General features: G+C 42.6%; 1 protein-coding gene across 5 annotated transcripts in view; it reads right to left on the reverse strand.

The window, feature by feature from the left end:
* RNF38 (ring finger protein 38) overlaps positions 1 to 15,465 on the reverse strand; it is a 117,657-nt gene that overhangs the window by 56,759 nt on the left and 45,433 nt on the right. The window contains exon 1 of one of the 5 annotated variants that reach the window (XM_084504176.1): positions 479 to 497. The exons of the other annotated variants lie outside the window; for them this stretch is intronic. The gene's annotated coding sequence lies outside the window, so the exon portion shown is untranslated. Of the gene's footprint in view, positions 1 to 478; positions 498 to 15,465 lie in introns of those variants that run through there. 5 annotated transcript variants of the gene reach the window in all.

Consider the following 15,465-nt stretch of genomic DNA (forward strand, 5'->3'; position numbering starts at 1 on the left):
GGTATGTCTTGAATTCACGAAAAAACATCAGCTATACTGTAATAAGCAAGAAAGAGTGCTGGGCTCCCCACCTACCACAGGAAGGGGATTGTTTTCCTTCTAAACCCACACATTAAACAGAACAGCAGAGAGAATCTTCTGAATTTCATGGTTTCGACCTAACTCGTGGATCGTGATAAAAAGGGAATCAATATCAGTTTCGAATGGCTTGCCTCACGCCTATCAATATGAGTTCAAGCTCATGAAGTGGTAATGCAAGGGGAAGAGGTAGGAGTTCAGTCCTTGAAATGCACTCATTTCAGAGCTACTGTACACACCTCGTTGCTTAAATGAACGACACCGATTGATACACTCATCCCCTTCCCAGCACCAGCCTGAACAGGAAACCGCTTGTATATGCCACATAAAGTACCACCACATATGCCACATAAAGTACAAACTTTATGTGGGATGATGCTGTGGAGCTCCACTGACTTACCTAAGTCAGAAGAGTCCCAGGGTGAGTGTTAGCAGGTTTGAAGGCTGGAGAGCAGATTTGAAGGCTAAAGTTGCAAAGGCACGGAAACAAAGCTTGAATTGGAGCAAGTTTAGGCTCTTTAATCAACTGTTCCTTTGATAACACCTGTGAGCTGAGAGGAGGATGTACTCTCATGATATGATACAGCCACAGATGGCCAGTCCACCTTTGAACATACAAGGAAGAGAAACAAGTTCCCTGTGATACAAAAATTTTGTCTTCCATACACAATCCAAAAAACACAGGCACGAAAAAAAAAAAAAAAAAAACTACAAAACACTCCTGCAGATGTCTATTATCTGCTAGACAACAATATTCCTGTTTGTAACACACTATTTGTATTTTAGGTGCTCCTGAGAATTCAAGAACCCTGAAAAGAACATTCACCACAGTGAAAACACTATTGACAAGGCAAGTGGAGTATTTCACTATTAACAAAGAAAAGAAGTTAGAGATGAATTCACAAAATGCCAATCACAACGTCCAATCAGTTGGGGTGAGGAAGAGATGTCTGTAAATCAGCTGTGCTGCAGAACTTCTCCCCAGGAACAGAAGTCTCACCACGACGAAGAAAAGCTCCCTCTCAGTAGCTGTCAGGGAAACAGACTGTCTGCCTAACAAGGATCAAGAAAAGTTGATGAAAATGAGACCACTGCGAGCTCACAGGGAAGTCTGTGCCCGTGCTACCTCACACTCGCTAAACGCACCTTCCAGTCACGCTTCTGAGTGCCACCTCTCAGATAGGCCAGGGGAAAAGCAGAGGAATGAAGCTAAGGGAGGTGCCTTGGCTTTTAGGAACTTAGTCTGACGTCACTTCAAACACTACACAAATTCTATTTTGAATTCCATGCAAGTGCTAAATGAGTATTTTAAACGTATCATTTCCCTATCTATATAGTGCACATATACCAGCCAGCAGCATTTTCCTTAAGGTTACTCACAGGTGGCTGCTTTGCTCCAAGGATCAGCTTTCCCTGCTTGTTCAAGGAGCACTTCAGGAAGAAGCCACTTGGGGCAAAAAATTTACAGCAGCCATAAACCTTCAGGAAATTAGGTTAATGCAGAAATACTTTTACACCCACAAGCACACTGCCACCACTCGTTTGCTGGTAATCTCGGTACTTAGAATTTCAGGAGATGAAGTGCAACTGATGAGATTACACAGCAAAGCGCCAACAAAATCTGTTAGCACATTGTCAGTCCGGCTTATAATAGTTAGGCACCCTCAGAAAAAAAATACTTAAAGCAGTAAGGTCAAAGGACTACTTGTGTCAAATAAGCCAATTAATCTTACGGCCAAAAAGAGGAAGTCACCTTCTGTTCTGAGGACAACCTCTCCAGTCTGAGCACTGATGTTGCTAAAGTCACAGATTAGAACTTTATATGTGATGTAATTGCAAATGTATTCTTAAAAAAAATCTAAAAAAAAACAAACTCATTTTGCTTGTCTTAACAGTCTATACTACTCTCCTCAAACAGCGTTTTAGATTTCATTCGAGACCCATTTTTAAATAGAAATTCAAAAGCCACTTCTTGATTTTCTTACATAACATGACACTGCTCATAACTTTACTCCCACTTGCTGTGCCACTCGAGTAAAACTTCCATCAAGTATTGCAAGGATATGTATTTAACATACCCTGTTTATAAATACAAGCTGTTCAGTTTTTTTTTTTTTTTTTTTTAAGACTAGAAAAGAGTTAGACCGTTCACCATTCACTGTATCAGGATTTTAAATTAATTGGCTGTGTCACTTTTGTATCTTCCTGTCTCTGACGAACTGGATTCGGTAAAATCACCTGGTTTCTGTGCTATCTCATTCAAGCCTTAAACATGAAACACTACCAACCAGTAAATGGAGATTAGGAGCTGTTTAAAAATGTTCAGCAGCAAGATCCACCTCAGGTGACGGCCCAAGTAGTCCCAAGGGAAAATGACAGTGGTGCACATAATCAATCAGTAGGGCACGAGCTTATTTACAAAAGAAGGCCAACAAAGAGATGTGCCTGTGTGATTACTGCAAGAAGGCAGATCCAGCTCTACTGCTCCCTGAGCATTCGGAAACACCACCTAACACATATACCAACCTTTGTGTGGGGAATTGAACCATTTTCCAAAAAGCTGCTTACTCCCACAACCGTCATGTTTGTTAAGGTGCAGTCTACCTACACATTTTGGAAGCCCCCTTCGCACATTATTAACATACTGCTGCAGACGATGCCCCCAGACTCAGAAGAGGCCATCCCTGCTGGCCTTGGCAGCTGGATGCTTGAACCAAGCCAGCAGCACAATGACCAGTTCCTCCTGTGTCAGTGATCACTCTGCCCAGATCTTCTCTCACAACAAAATCATTCTGAGGATACTTTCTGAAGAATTGGCATCAATGTAAACTGCAGCTTGAAACACGCTGCTACTGTAACATGACAACATACTTCCTCCTTCCTAGCTGCTGTCATTACAGGAATCACACGAGACTTACCTACACAGAAATCAATGCTTGGAGGGATGAGAAGCAGCTGAAAGACAAGTACTCTTGTATTTTTCCATCTTCCTCTCCTTTGCTGCACAGCAGGATCCACAACTCCTACACTGGAATTATCTTACCAGAAGGAATTTTTAAATCGCTATCAAACTAGAATAAACCTTGTTTTCTTCGTTAAAACTCTGTGAGAGGCTGACACTACTGCCAACACACTCTGAATATGGTGTCTGGCCCCTGTGACACCTTATTTTGGAGGCTAGTTACACCAGCCCCTGGCTGGTGAGGGGTGGCTATCTCACCAGGTGTGCTCCTGCACAAGTTATACTTTCGCTGAGGGCCACTGAACTCTGGATCGTCTCATCCTGCAAGAGCTGGCTGTGGAAACGTGCTTTGGGTGAACTTCCAGAGTGAAGCACAGCATTCATTTATGCAGATACATAGTGGGGTGAAACCCACCACAGAAAACAGTTCCTAGGAGCCAAAATTTAGCACTTCTTCCTGCTCTTGTCATCTTACAAAAGGAGGCTAACAGCAGCACCAAAAGACAAAAACATATGGAAACATAATTATTTAAAAGCATGTGCAGATAGATACAGAATGTAAAGAAAACAAGTTTTTCAGCAACTCAGGGCTGACTTTGCTGAGACCCCGGACCAAAAAAGTATGACATGCAAGCCACACAGCATTTGTAAGAAGAAAAATCATTTAATCTTGTCATGGAATTCAGTGTTCATCATCAGCTGTTTGGGAGATGAAGCAACAGGAGAAAACACCCTGTTAAAAGCTGGGTATGAGCAGACGAGCCCACAGACATCCTTATCCATCCTGCAGGACTGATACTAATGGTTCTGAAGATTCAGCTGACTTCCTGAGACACCTGAATGCAAGTTATTTTCATAAAGCTAAAGGTACCTGAAATTTCAAGCCATTTGTTATTCTCTATTCGTAACCAGACCACTGAAGTGATTTTCTTGAAATTCACCTTCTCTTGAGAATCTCATTAAGACTGACGAATCAAGGACTGCATATGCAACTTGTCTGGAAACGTATTTTTGGATGCAGCAACTAAGAGTCCTTTCTTTGGTTTAAACTTATTGTCACATATTCATCATTATAATAACTACAACAAAAGCAAACAGGCATAAGTTTAAATGTTAAGCTCTAAACTTCAGAGGCTCGCTGCCTTCCTTCTGTTTCTTTGTGGCATCACCCAACAAAGCATCAAACCCATCGCTAATTTGCACAAAAATCCAGCCTATTCTGGAGAATAGAAAGCTTTAGCAGTGAAAATGTTCCTAGTGCTGTCTGACTCACACAGGCTTTAGTCCAGATAGGAAACAGTAATCTAGATCATGCATTTGTGATCAACTTTTTCCAGTTTCCTACTTCTATAAAGAAAACAAAAATGTCAGTGAAACCTTGGGACAAAAAAAATCAAGCATATCTCATTTTTATTTTGTTTTGTATTTTCACTACCTGTTCAATCTAGCCATGAAGCAAAGATTACCAGCGAGGCACTGCCTGCTTAGGAACTGACCTTGGAAGCACCTGCTTGAAGCAGGGCCAAGCTGAAAGCTTGTTTACTTGAAGCTGTGTGATCAAGCCATCTCTAGGAAAGTATTTCAAAGGAAAGCCCAAATTCTCTCTCAGGACAGATTATCTCCAAAAACAGGAAAACCTGAATATAATTAAAATTGGTTTCAGGTCAGAGAAGCCACAATTAAGTAGCACTTTGTTACCCTGCATGAGTTTTCTACAACCCTGGTCTCCTGGCAGCTGATGAAGTGCTTACTATTGCAACTTACCAGTTACTTATTGCAACTAATCAGTAGGACTGACTTGCCAGGACAAAATGATTATAAATTAAATTAATTTATATTTGATGGGCCATGAAATAACTTTCTCTCTTCCCATCGTTTTTCGTCTCACTCCAATTAGCGAGCGTTGGTCCCAGCCTTGTTTCCAAGGAGGAACGCTCAGCACTTGACTTGCCTTTTTCTTATTACACCTGCAGAGTAAGGACATTAGCAGACACAGATACCGTGCCATTCTTTCAAAAAATGAATAAAATATTTAGTAATGTTTAGTTATCTTTTTGTCTGAGCAAGTCAGGTTCTAACGATAAAACACGGGTTAGTTGGAGGGAAAAGAAGAAAAGACTGGCAGCACGCCTATTTTATCTCAGCCCCGCACACGGTAACAGAGACATCAATTACATGATACCACACTATTCCCCCCGTTCTGGATATACCATGTCGCAAAATGACTGTGTTTCCCTAGGGAGAGAAACGTTCCTAAGGAATCTCAGTTTGCTAAATCATGAGCAGGCCTGTTATTGCAAACAACAAGGCACAGATCCTGAGAAAATGACAAGCCAATGTGTTACCAGCACAGACGAATGTTTCTCTGGTAAACCAGCTTCTGCTTTTTTGGAGTACCATTCAATAAGCAAATTCCATCAAGCCTTACAGCACTGCAATTCTGTGTTAATTTGTTGCACCTCTCTTGGAGGAATGCTGCAATTCCTTCTGACTTTTTTTTCATGCTCTGTTTTTTTTAAACCCAAGGTGCATTACCACATACTTCAACCCATTTTGGTGCTCCTTTCCTTGCTGCTCCCCCTAACGCCTTTATCCAAAGCATCCCTACAGCTCCCAGCTCCTGTCACCACCTACACCCCTCCAGCTTGCTCTTGTCCAGACTATACTCTTCGGCAAAAAGCCTTTCTCTCACATTGTTTAGTCTGAGAAGAAAGGACATAAACGGGTACACAAACTCCCCAGTTTCAGTTCTGGTGCAAATACAGTACACATTGTCACAACCTGTAGTTAAAACAAGGTAAATCAGCCAGCAAACAGATAAGCAGGAGGTACCATGCTCATGAGTCTCAATTTCCAGCATTTCTGAAATCTGATTTGTTTTTTAATTATTTTGATATTATTATTATTTTGATTGTTAAGTACTCTTCCTTTCTCTAACTGAAATGAATTTCCACAGGGATAGTACAACACTGACACAAGAGTCCAAGCCTCTCCTAAGTTTCAAGGAGTACACAACTAAAAAAATTCTCATAAACAAGTGCTCTGAGAACCAAACCTAACCTGGAAAAATGCATTTCTGTCTGTCCTGGACCTTGAAGATAGCAGAAAATTCCTTCTAAAGTCTTTTCAGATGTTGTGCTGGAAAAAATTCCATCTACCATGTCACAATTTGGAAAAAAAGCTCTGAATAACTGACTGCTACCTTGTACAGGGAACTACTGCCTCTTAGCAGCCCAGTTATCAGGGATTCATACGCATACTTTATCTGCACACAAAACTCCTTTTTTTTAAGTATCCTTTTTTTAAGTAATGCAACTCTCTTAATTCTAAGAGCTTCAACTTCGAATTCAATTTCAGAATTCAAAAATCAGATTATATTTCCATTCTGCCTCACTGCTTCTGTTTGAAAAAGCAGCTGGCCAACATTTAATGCACATGCCACCGAACACCACGTCCTGCCCCTCCAGACCATTCATCTCGTCATGCCATTTCTTCCTTTGTTTTGCAAGCCGATAATTTTATGTACTACAGCAATAGTAGCAGACAAAAAAGAACCTCTGAATACGTGCTACAACAGCATGCATATGGGCTAGGAGAGAGGTGAAAGGCTCCCAGGGTTTAAGTAGGTTTCTTTTCCAGTATCACAAAACACACTGCATCACCCCATCAAATAAGGCAACTTTTAGCATGCTTAAGTCACTCACTATTTTTGCACACTGTTGCCTTTTCTATTTTAAAATACAGAAATTCTTTGGCCTATCTTTCCTGCTTCTGTAGGTTACCAAGTCTTAGCAGGCTTATTAAATGCTAACACAGGCACTCTTTTGATACATATTCAACATTAGAAGCCTGTCACCCAAGGAGTGGGCTAGTTTCATGCACTGAAGCACATAGAAAAAATAAACAACAAAAAAATATGTTTCCATTTATTTTGCTATTGTTAGACGTCAATAATTCTGGTAAGGGCACTCTAGAAACCTGTTACCAAAGAACACATACTCAAGCTCAGATGGATGGCTTGTTTAAGCTTGTGTCTTGTTTCACTGTTGGTCAACAACAGATCTGTCAGGAGTGAGCACAGAAGAGCAGCACAATTTTCCTTTTCCTTTTTTTTTATTTCTTCCATAGCCTATCAAAAATCTATAGTCCGCGGATCCCTGAGCTGCAAGTTGCATGTGAATAATGGTGTCTAATAAGCAGTCATGGATCCATCCCTCATGAATTTGTCCAACCATTTTCTGGGCCACTTTAGCCGATTTGAAATTGATTTACAACTTCCCTTTTTATAATCCCTGCATCTTTCAAAAATCACCTAAGGTTCTTAACAAGAGTTCCTAAGGTTCTCAGCAGAGAAGGACATCTTTTTCAAAAGATCATATTAAAAAAAAAAAAGTTCTAACTTACAATATACCTTTCTACAATCATAAATTTGCTCTCTATGTAAGCAGCTCAAGTCATGCAGAACTCAAACCCTGACGTGTGATAAAAGACCAGTGTTACAAAGAAGCAGTCTCAATATTTATTCACTTTATAGTTCTTCAGAATTAAGTTGCTTGAAATCACTGGACTTAATATCAACCAGAAATTTCATTTACCTTTCTGCAAAGCACAGGCAGGCTGTGTTGCACCCATTCATTTAAATTATAGAGCACTGCCATGATCAAAATCAACGAGGTGGATAATAACAAGACTAAAGGTAAGGTGCCTCTTGGTTCTGAAAAACATTCAGCACACAGTCAGGTTAATTCACAGCATGCAGAAAGACTCCTCCCACCTGGAGGACTTCTGAGACCCAGAAACAGCCTCACAGCACCACTGTCTGGACCAGACATTCAACTTTTCAATATTTTAAAGCACGAGATTACTCGGTTCGGAAGAAAGCAACTCCACTCCAAACCCTTTCATAATTAAGAAAGAACAATGCAGAACAATGGAATTCCATAATAATACATCGTTCAAGAAAAATCAAGACAAAGCAGAACAGTGATTGTATGCACAACCTTGATTTCAATCCCTGATCTAAGGAAGAATATTTGAACATCACAAGCTAGGAGGTAAAAAGGAAAAAATTTAAATTAAGATGCTGAATTTAAACATAAAAAATGCTACTTTAAATGTACTTGAAATAGCAAGAATTTATATTAAGGCCTAGATTTTATTTTTTTTTTTAAGTTGAAATCTGAAATGGTACATATTAATCCTGAAGTTTTAGCATCAGTCAAGCCTCTGAAGGAAATTCTTGGTTGCGCAAATGAAGTCAGAATTGTTTAGGGTGTGCTTTCAAAAGCTGTAGCCTTTTTTCCTCCTTCTGGTGAAAAAAGAGTAATTTTCCATTTCAGGATAATGGCTTACTTGTTCAAAGCGAGGAAATGTATTACAAATTGTAGGAGAAAACAGGATAATTTTTATAGATTAGAAAAAGAAGGCAAAGCACAAGCAAATTCTAAATCATGAGTTCTACAAATCCCACATATTGAGAATGACTTTGAATTTGCAAGTTCCTCAAATATTTTTGTTTTCATTTTCCCGAGTTTCTTAAGCTGATTTTTTTTTTTCTCAGCACACTGACTTATCAACATATGCCTTGCTTCTAAGAGTGCTTTAAGAAGCTTTTTGACTAAGATTAATTGTATTACATTATTATTCAACACCAGTACAGCATCAATTATGAAATAAAAACTAATCCTAGCATGGGGGAAGGGGGACACACTTCACAATTTTCCAACAGAATAAACCATGGAACACAAGAAAACAATAAATTGCTACATGAATTGCTCAAGTATGCCTGCAGCTTTCATAAAAATTATTCACAAAATTTAGCAAAAAAAACCCAAAAGCTATGTTCAGTTGGAAGTGTCATTAAGAAATAAGAATAAAATCTTATTCAACAGAAACCTCCAAAATATTAAGCCAAAAAAGCATCATTCAAACAGAGGCATCCTAAATTAATTAAAACCAACGCAGCTTAGCTATTGGGTGAAGGGTTGTTTTTTGTGTGGTGGGCTGAAGGCTTTGTTTGAGGCTTTGTTCTCTTGAAAGGAGGGAAAGAAAGCACACACAACAGTGCCTGTTGCCTTTGAGCTGCCAGAGCACAGACAGAGCCTCTGATTCCATTCCTGACTCTGCAGGCTTCTGTTACCCATCCACGCCAACAGGCTTCTCCATTACGGGGTGCATCCTGACCTGTCAGTCCACGCTCTGTTCCGCGCTGACACCAGTGATCCTTATCGCTGCCAGGACTGCCACCCCGTGGGCGGCATCCAGAGGCTGCCACATGTGGTGCCAGATACCTGCAAGGCGTGCTCTGGCGTATCTGAAAATGAGAGCTACCCACAAGTGGAGAGCATCCTGACCCACAGGCACAAGGGGGAGCAGGCAGTTGCAAGAGGAATTTCACTCGGGCAGGCTGTAAGCTCGGTACTGGGAGCACCCTGCCAGCTGTTAGAATCACCCAGGTTGGAAAAGCCCTCCAAGATCACCTGGTCCAACCATCACCGATATCACCCACTGAACCCTGTCCCCAGGCACCACGTCCAACCTCTCCCTGAACGCCTCCAGGGACGGTGACTCCACCACCTCCCTGGGCAACCCGTCCCAGTGCCTGACTGCTCTTTCTGAGCAGAAATGTCTCCTCACTGCCAACCCAAACCTCCCCTGGCACAACTTGGGGCCATTCCCTCTGGTCCTATCACTGGTTATCTGCAAGAAGAGGCCGACCCCCAGCTCCCCACACCTTCCTTTCAGGCAGCTGCAGAGAGCAATGAGGTCTCCCCTGAGCTTCCTCTTCCCCAGACCAAACACCCCCAGCTCCCTCAGCCGCTCCTCACAGGCCTTGTGCTCCAGGCCCTTCACCAGCTCCATAGCCCTGCTTTGGGCACACTCCAGGGCCTTGATGTCCTTCTGGTAGTGAGGGGCCCAAAACTGAATATATGTAAATGACTCAGTGGCTCAACTGTTGAGTTTGCAGGTGCCTGACATGGAGCAGTGCTCCTGCCCCCAGCCTCCCTCTCAGACAGGCCCATGCCTCCACAGCCGCATTAGCCCAGGCACTGTACGCTTGCTGGGCCTTGCTCTTCTGCCTCCCACCTCCTCCTGCAGCCATCAGCACAAGCAGCCTGGGATGCAAGCAATGCCCAGAGCCATGTGTGACCAGCAGCTTGCACACGAAGTCCTAGGACCTTGCCACTACCTTCCTCCAAACTATAGTTTACATCAGACGGATTTATCAGATGCTAGGTAGAAGGTGAAGCGCCTTCAACTGCCAAACAAGTGAACTAAAATGGGCCACAGGGAGCTCAACTTTTTTTTTTATTTTTTTTTTCCTCCTGTATAACTACACCAGCCTAATGCTCTCCTGCCTGTTTGAGAGTTTTTAATACTTGGGGAGCAATCTGAACACGATGTTTACTGTGACACTAATTACAATTTTAAGATCATTACTTTACCATCAACTTTACAAGGACAAGGCAATATATATGAACACAAGCATATATTTAAAAACACATACACCTTATTTTTCAAAAGTAAACTTGGGTTAAAGAGAGTTTTTAGATACAAGACTGAAGCAGTTCTCATTGGTAAAAAGTGTTTTTGCTAACATAAACGACCTCAGTGCTGGGGACTTGGTTTCAGTTACATCATACTAACCTGAAACTAGCTAACCCTATCACACGACACCCATGCAACTCCCAACAAATAAAAACTTTGTCAATTTTCCTAATCCTGTTATTCTTCCATAACCACAGCTCTAAACCCCATTCAGAGTTCAAGCGTTACACCAAGGTTCACCTGCAGTATAACAGAATGGTGTAAGTTAGCAAGCAAAACCAGAAGTGGATGCAGAGCTACCCGCAGCTGAATAGCACAAATCTGCTGAAGAGGCTCCCCTCCAAAACATCCTCTTATGAAGTAATTCACAAATGGAGATTTCCTTTTAATCACCTGCCTGAATCACCGAGATGTCTGCAAGATGCCTGCAGCAAGAGCTGAACAAGGACGACCATAAACGTGCACACGCTGGCAAGGCAGGGGGCCCAGCCCAGGATGGCTGTGCTGTGCTGTGTTATCAGCTTCACCGAAATTGCTCGCTCACAAGCACACACCAGCAACATGAGCTGCTGAAGCCACAGCTCCTTTCTCTTCATGAACTGCATGCGCCTGCACGCCTCTGTGCGAGCACAGGGGAGCATCAGAGTGCATTTGGTTGGGTATAAAGTAAATCCTGCAAACGCCCTCTTGACAGAGGTAACTACCGGTAAACACTCAAGTAAAAGTTTAAGACTGTGTACGTATAATGGAAACAAATTAGATCACATTACTGAATTAATGACCCAGCAATCCCTATATAAACAAAACAGCTGTAGGAACTACAAACACCAGCCAAAACCATTAAACCTCTACTACTCGGGCTTTTACAAATCAAAATAAAATGATGGTTTTAAATTAAAATAAAAACCCAAATGAAAACAAAAGAAAAAAAAACAAACAGCAGCAGCATTTCCTTGGGCTCTGGCCAGGAATGCCAAGTTTCATTGCCCGCAGTATGTTTTTACCACAAAGTAGTAAGTGCTGCCATGGATGAGGTTATAGTGGAAGAGTGCGGCAATTATTTTAACTGCAGTACTAGTAATGGGAACAGCTTTAAACAGGTTTCATGAAACCATTAATTTCATTTAAGATTTGAGTTTAATAACCAAATATTTTCCTTCTCCTCCCTTTCTTGAGTGGTTTTCAAAGAAAAAAAAAAAACACACGTAAGAAACCAAACAAACCAGCAAACAAAAAACGAAACAAAACACACCATCACAGGCACCCTTTTCCCTCTCCAAGAAGAAGCCTTCTCCCACACAAGGTTCTGCCAACTTCCAGGCAGTACTCTGAAAATAAGTTGTTTCATGAGTTGGGAATGCAACATCAACAGCAGCAGGACAGCAAGAATCATCACAAAGTCCTCTGTCAGAAGAAGGCTCTCCAGCAGCTTTTAAGGAGAATCAAAACAACACTCAGGAGTTTGGTTCCACTTTTTTTTTTTTTTTTTTTTTTTTTTTTAACTGACTGACCTGGTTGTAGCCTTTCTACCTTGTAAAGTTTTTAGATCAAAATGCAAATAGAAATCCTTGCTGGTACAAAAAGCTGAAGAGGATCCTTTATTTTGAAAAACCTTTGTTTCCATTAAATAAGCATCACACCGTTCTGATCATTCTTTGATTGCTGCACAGTTCCCTTACACAGAGCACAAAATTGCATCCATAACCACACCAGTACAGCATGGCACAAAGATCCCGCTGTCCTAGGGCAAGCTGGTGCTCCCTGCGATACTTCACTAACACCATGACTGAGGTACCACCTCAGATGTTACAAGGGCACTCCGAGTGCTACCTTTAGGCACAGGTGGCAGAAAGCAAAAAGTCTGTTACTGTTTCTTAACAGTAACAGACAGGGACAAAAAAGCGCTGGCTGAAGCAGAGCTACATGAACTGGTCGCAAAACTCAAGCAACCTCTGAGACCAAATCCCCCAAGGAGCCCAGCCACCTGAAACTCTCCAGGGACTCTCAGCACCATGAAGCAAAGTCGCTGTTGGAAGCATAACAGAAGCCAAGGGCTCTTCAGCTACGGCAAGCTGTACTAACCTGGTGCATTCGGCATGCACAAGGAGCATCACCAGCTGTCCAAAAGAACACAAAAATGTCACAAACACAGTTAATGGTATCACATGCAGCTAACAGATACAGAAAACTGAAGGCAGTGTTAAATTTAGGCAGTAAGTAGGTCAGCAGCATGAAGATTTGGGCACAGGAGGAAGGAATCAGATACAGTGGGCAGAAGGTAGCCAGCGTGAATGGTCCCAGGATATTACACTTTGTACTTATTTCTTTGCACAGCAACATCAGTGAATGCAATGCATTTTTTCCAGTTAATTACTCTGTAGCTTGCAGCATCTCCAACAGGAAAAGGAGATTTTGACCTTGACCTAAAATTAAGAGAAGAACTAGGGAGCAGTAGCAGCAGCAAGTGAAGAACTCAGAGTGAGAGGAACAAGAGGCACCTCAGGAGCACCACTACGAGCTGAGGGATGCCTGCCTCAAATATGTGTGCACAAACACTTGCAGATGGGAACAGTCAGGAGGAAAAAGAGCCCTGCAGCTGATTGCAACACAGCACGATTGGAGTAACTGAGACCTCTTGAATGACAGTGAGCATCATCATAGGCATACAGGTGCTCTTCAGGAGATGCGGGCAGGGAAGATGAAGAGGAAGGGATGCCTTCCTTCACGCAAAACAGCAGTTTGATACAGGGAGCTCTTCCAGGGGACAACAGCTGGGTGAGAGCTTGTGGGTCTGGATCAGAGAAGAGGCCAATAAACATGGCATTGTGGCAGGAATATCTTTCTTACAGATCCAAGCTCCTTCAGGACACAATACCTGGTTGCAGTCTGGAAGTAAGCTAACATAGTATTAAGCATCTAAAATAACATGGGGAGAACCCTCGTGCCTGAAGAAGTCTCCCTTCAGGAAATGTCTTTAAGCAGCAGTGGTTCATCACAAATTCTGGCTTAGTTCCCAGTCTCCAGAATAAGCCTGAGAAAAAGATGATGTGTACAGGAACTCTTTACCAATTTACATTTATTTGGTAAGCACCAGGAATAATAAAATGTCTGCTGACTATATTTCCAATATTCTTCATTGGAAATATAATATCTCATGACACACGTGATTCTGGCACCTGATGTTTTTGTCACTGCATAGTTTCCCTTCACAACTTTGCAGGTGTGCCTCTTGTACATGTTAAGGCTAGATCACTAGACTTTGTTTATGCTTAAATATATTTACTTTAAATTTTCAAGACAAACTTGACTCCCAGTCCTGCCTGCCCCAAAGCTCTCCCAGTCATTAAAGTCAAACAGAAAGAATATAATAAAATACTCCAACTTTTTGCACTCTTTCTGTTTGCAAATGTGAGGTGAGATGCACGCTGACAGACTTGCAAAGACAAATCCTGAAACAACAGCATTCTAGTTGACAGCCCAGCTTAATCTGCAAAAAAAAATTTTTTTTTGCAGCTCCCATCTGCCCTCTCCCCATATCTGAAATTCACCAACGACAAGCATCGGAACTGAAACACATCTTCTAAACAAAGAGAATGGGCTGCCCTTTTTAAACAGGGAAGCATCTCTGCAGATGCTCCCAAAAATCCCTGCTGGAAGCTCCCTGGCAGCTGCAGGCAGCTTGGAAGAGCTCAGCTGGGACCCAGGGCCCTTGGCACCAGCACCTCCCCAGTCTCAGAGCATGACACGAGAGCACCCCTTGAGTGCTGACCCAGACAGTCCCCAGAGAGAAGAGGCTTGCACTCCCCTGGGATTTACTCTGAATGTCAGCTTCTCCCTCATTATAGTATTACTGTCCAGAAACACTCACAGAGAGCTTCTGAGCAATCTGCAACTTCTGTGATGAGAGAGGCCTTCTCTCTCAGTCCACCTCTATATTGCCCTGCTGGCACATCACACTGGCTTAAAACCACTCACTGAAAACCCATGCTCAGATCACTGAGAACCTGTGGTGCAACACCCCATCTGAAGTCTCCCCCTCCCTCCCCTCTGCCTAGGTCTGTTATATCCAGGGACCTCCCTGGATGCAAAGCAACATTTGCCAGTGGAGCACTGCTATGAAGCATTCTTTTAGTGCAGTTTCAGGAGACTAATTCCAGGGGTGATGTACACATTTCTGTCTGTAAAAGCTACCTTAGCCTCTGAACAGTGCTGTACTCAAGGCTCAGCCAGTGATGGCTGCTGTCTTGGCATGAACTGTGGAGCTGTTGGAGCCCTGGCATGACTCAAGCATCTCTAAACGAGGCTTTGAGCACCTCATGTCCTCAGTGTGCTGCCAGAGAGAGGGCCACAAACCGTACCTGTGTATGTGTTTCACATCAGACAGTGAGAGAAGCTACGTTAGCAGCCACAAAGCATGAGTCAGCTTGCATCTACCACTAGGTTTTTCTGTTATGGAGAGTAGTGAGCATACTGCATGAATCTCACACGTGTACTTCAAGCCACAAGAGGTCTGAGAGACCTGAAGAGCTAATGCTACAGCCAACATGTGCTGTCAAACAACCTGCCTGGGTGAAAACCGAGCCTGGAGATCAGGTCTATGTGGTGTCTTTTCACCAGCATGGATGCGTGTATCAGTTTGAAGGAGAGATGATCCTCACCTGCAGCAACTGTGCCCAAAACAACAGAAAGAACGCACGCAGCAACACAGCAAAACTGTGACAGGTGCCTGACTTTTATTTTGCATAGATGAGCTTTGTTGTCACTGCCATGCTCAGCCCAGCAGCACTTCGCCATTTCAGCACTCCAGGGCAGTCACACCTGCCACATGCTCTCGGAGTCAGAAGTGGTGCCAGGCGACTCCATAGCTGCACAACCAG

Source organism: Aythya ferina (genome assembly GCF_964211825.1).
Source record: "Aythya ferina genome assembly, chromosome: Z".
NCBI classification, from domain to species: Eukaryota; Metazoa; Chordata; class Aves; order Anseriformes; family Anatidae; genus Aythya; species Aythya ferina.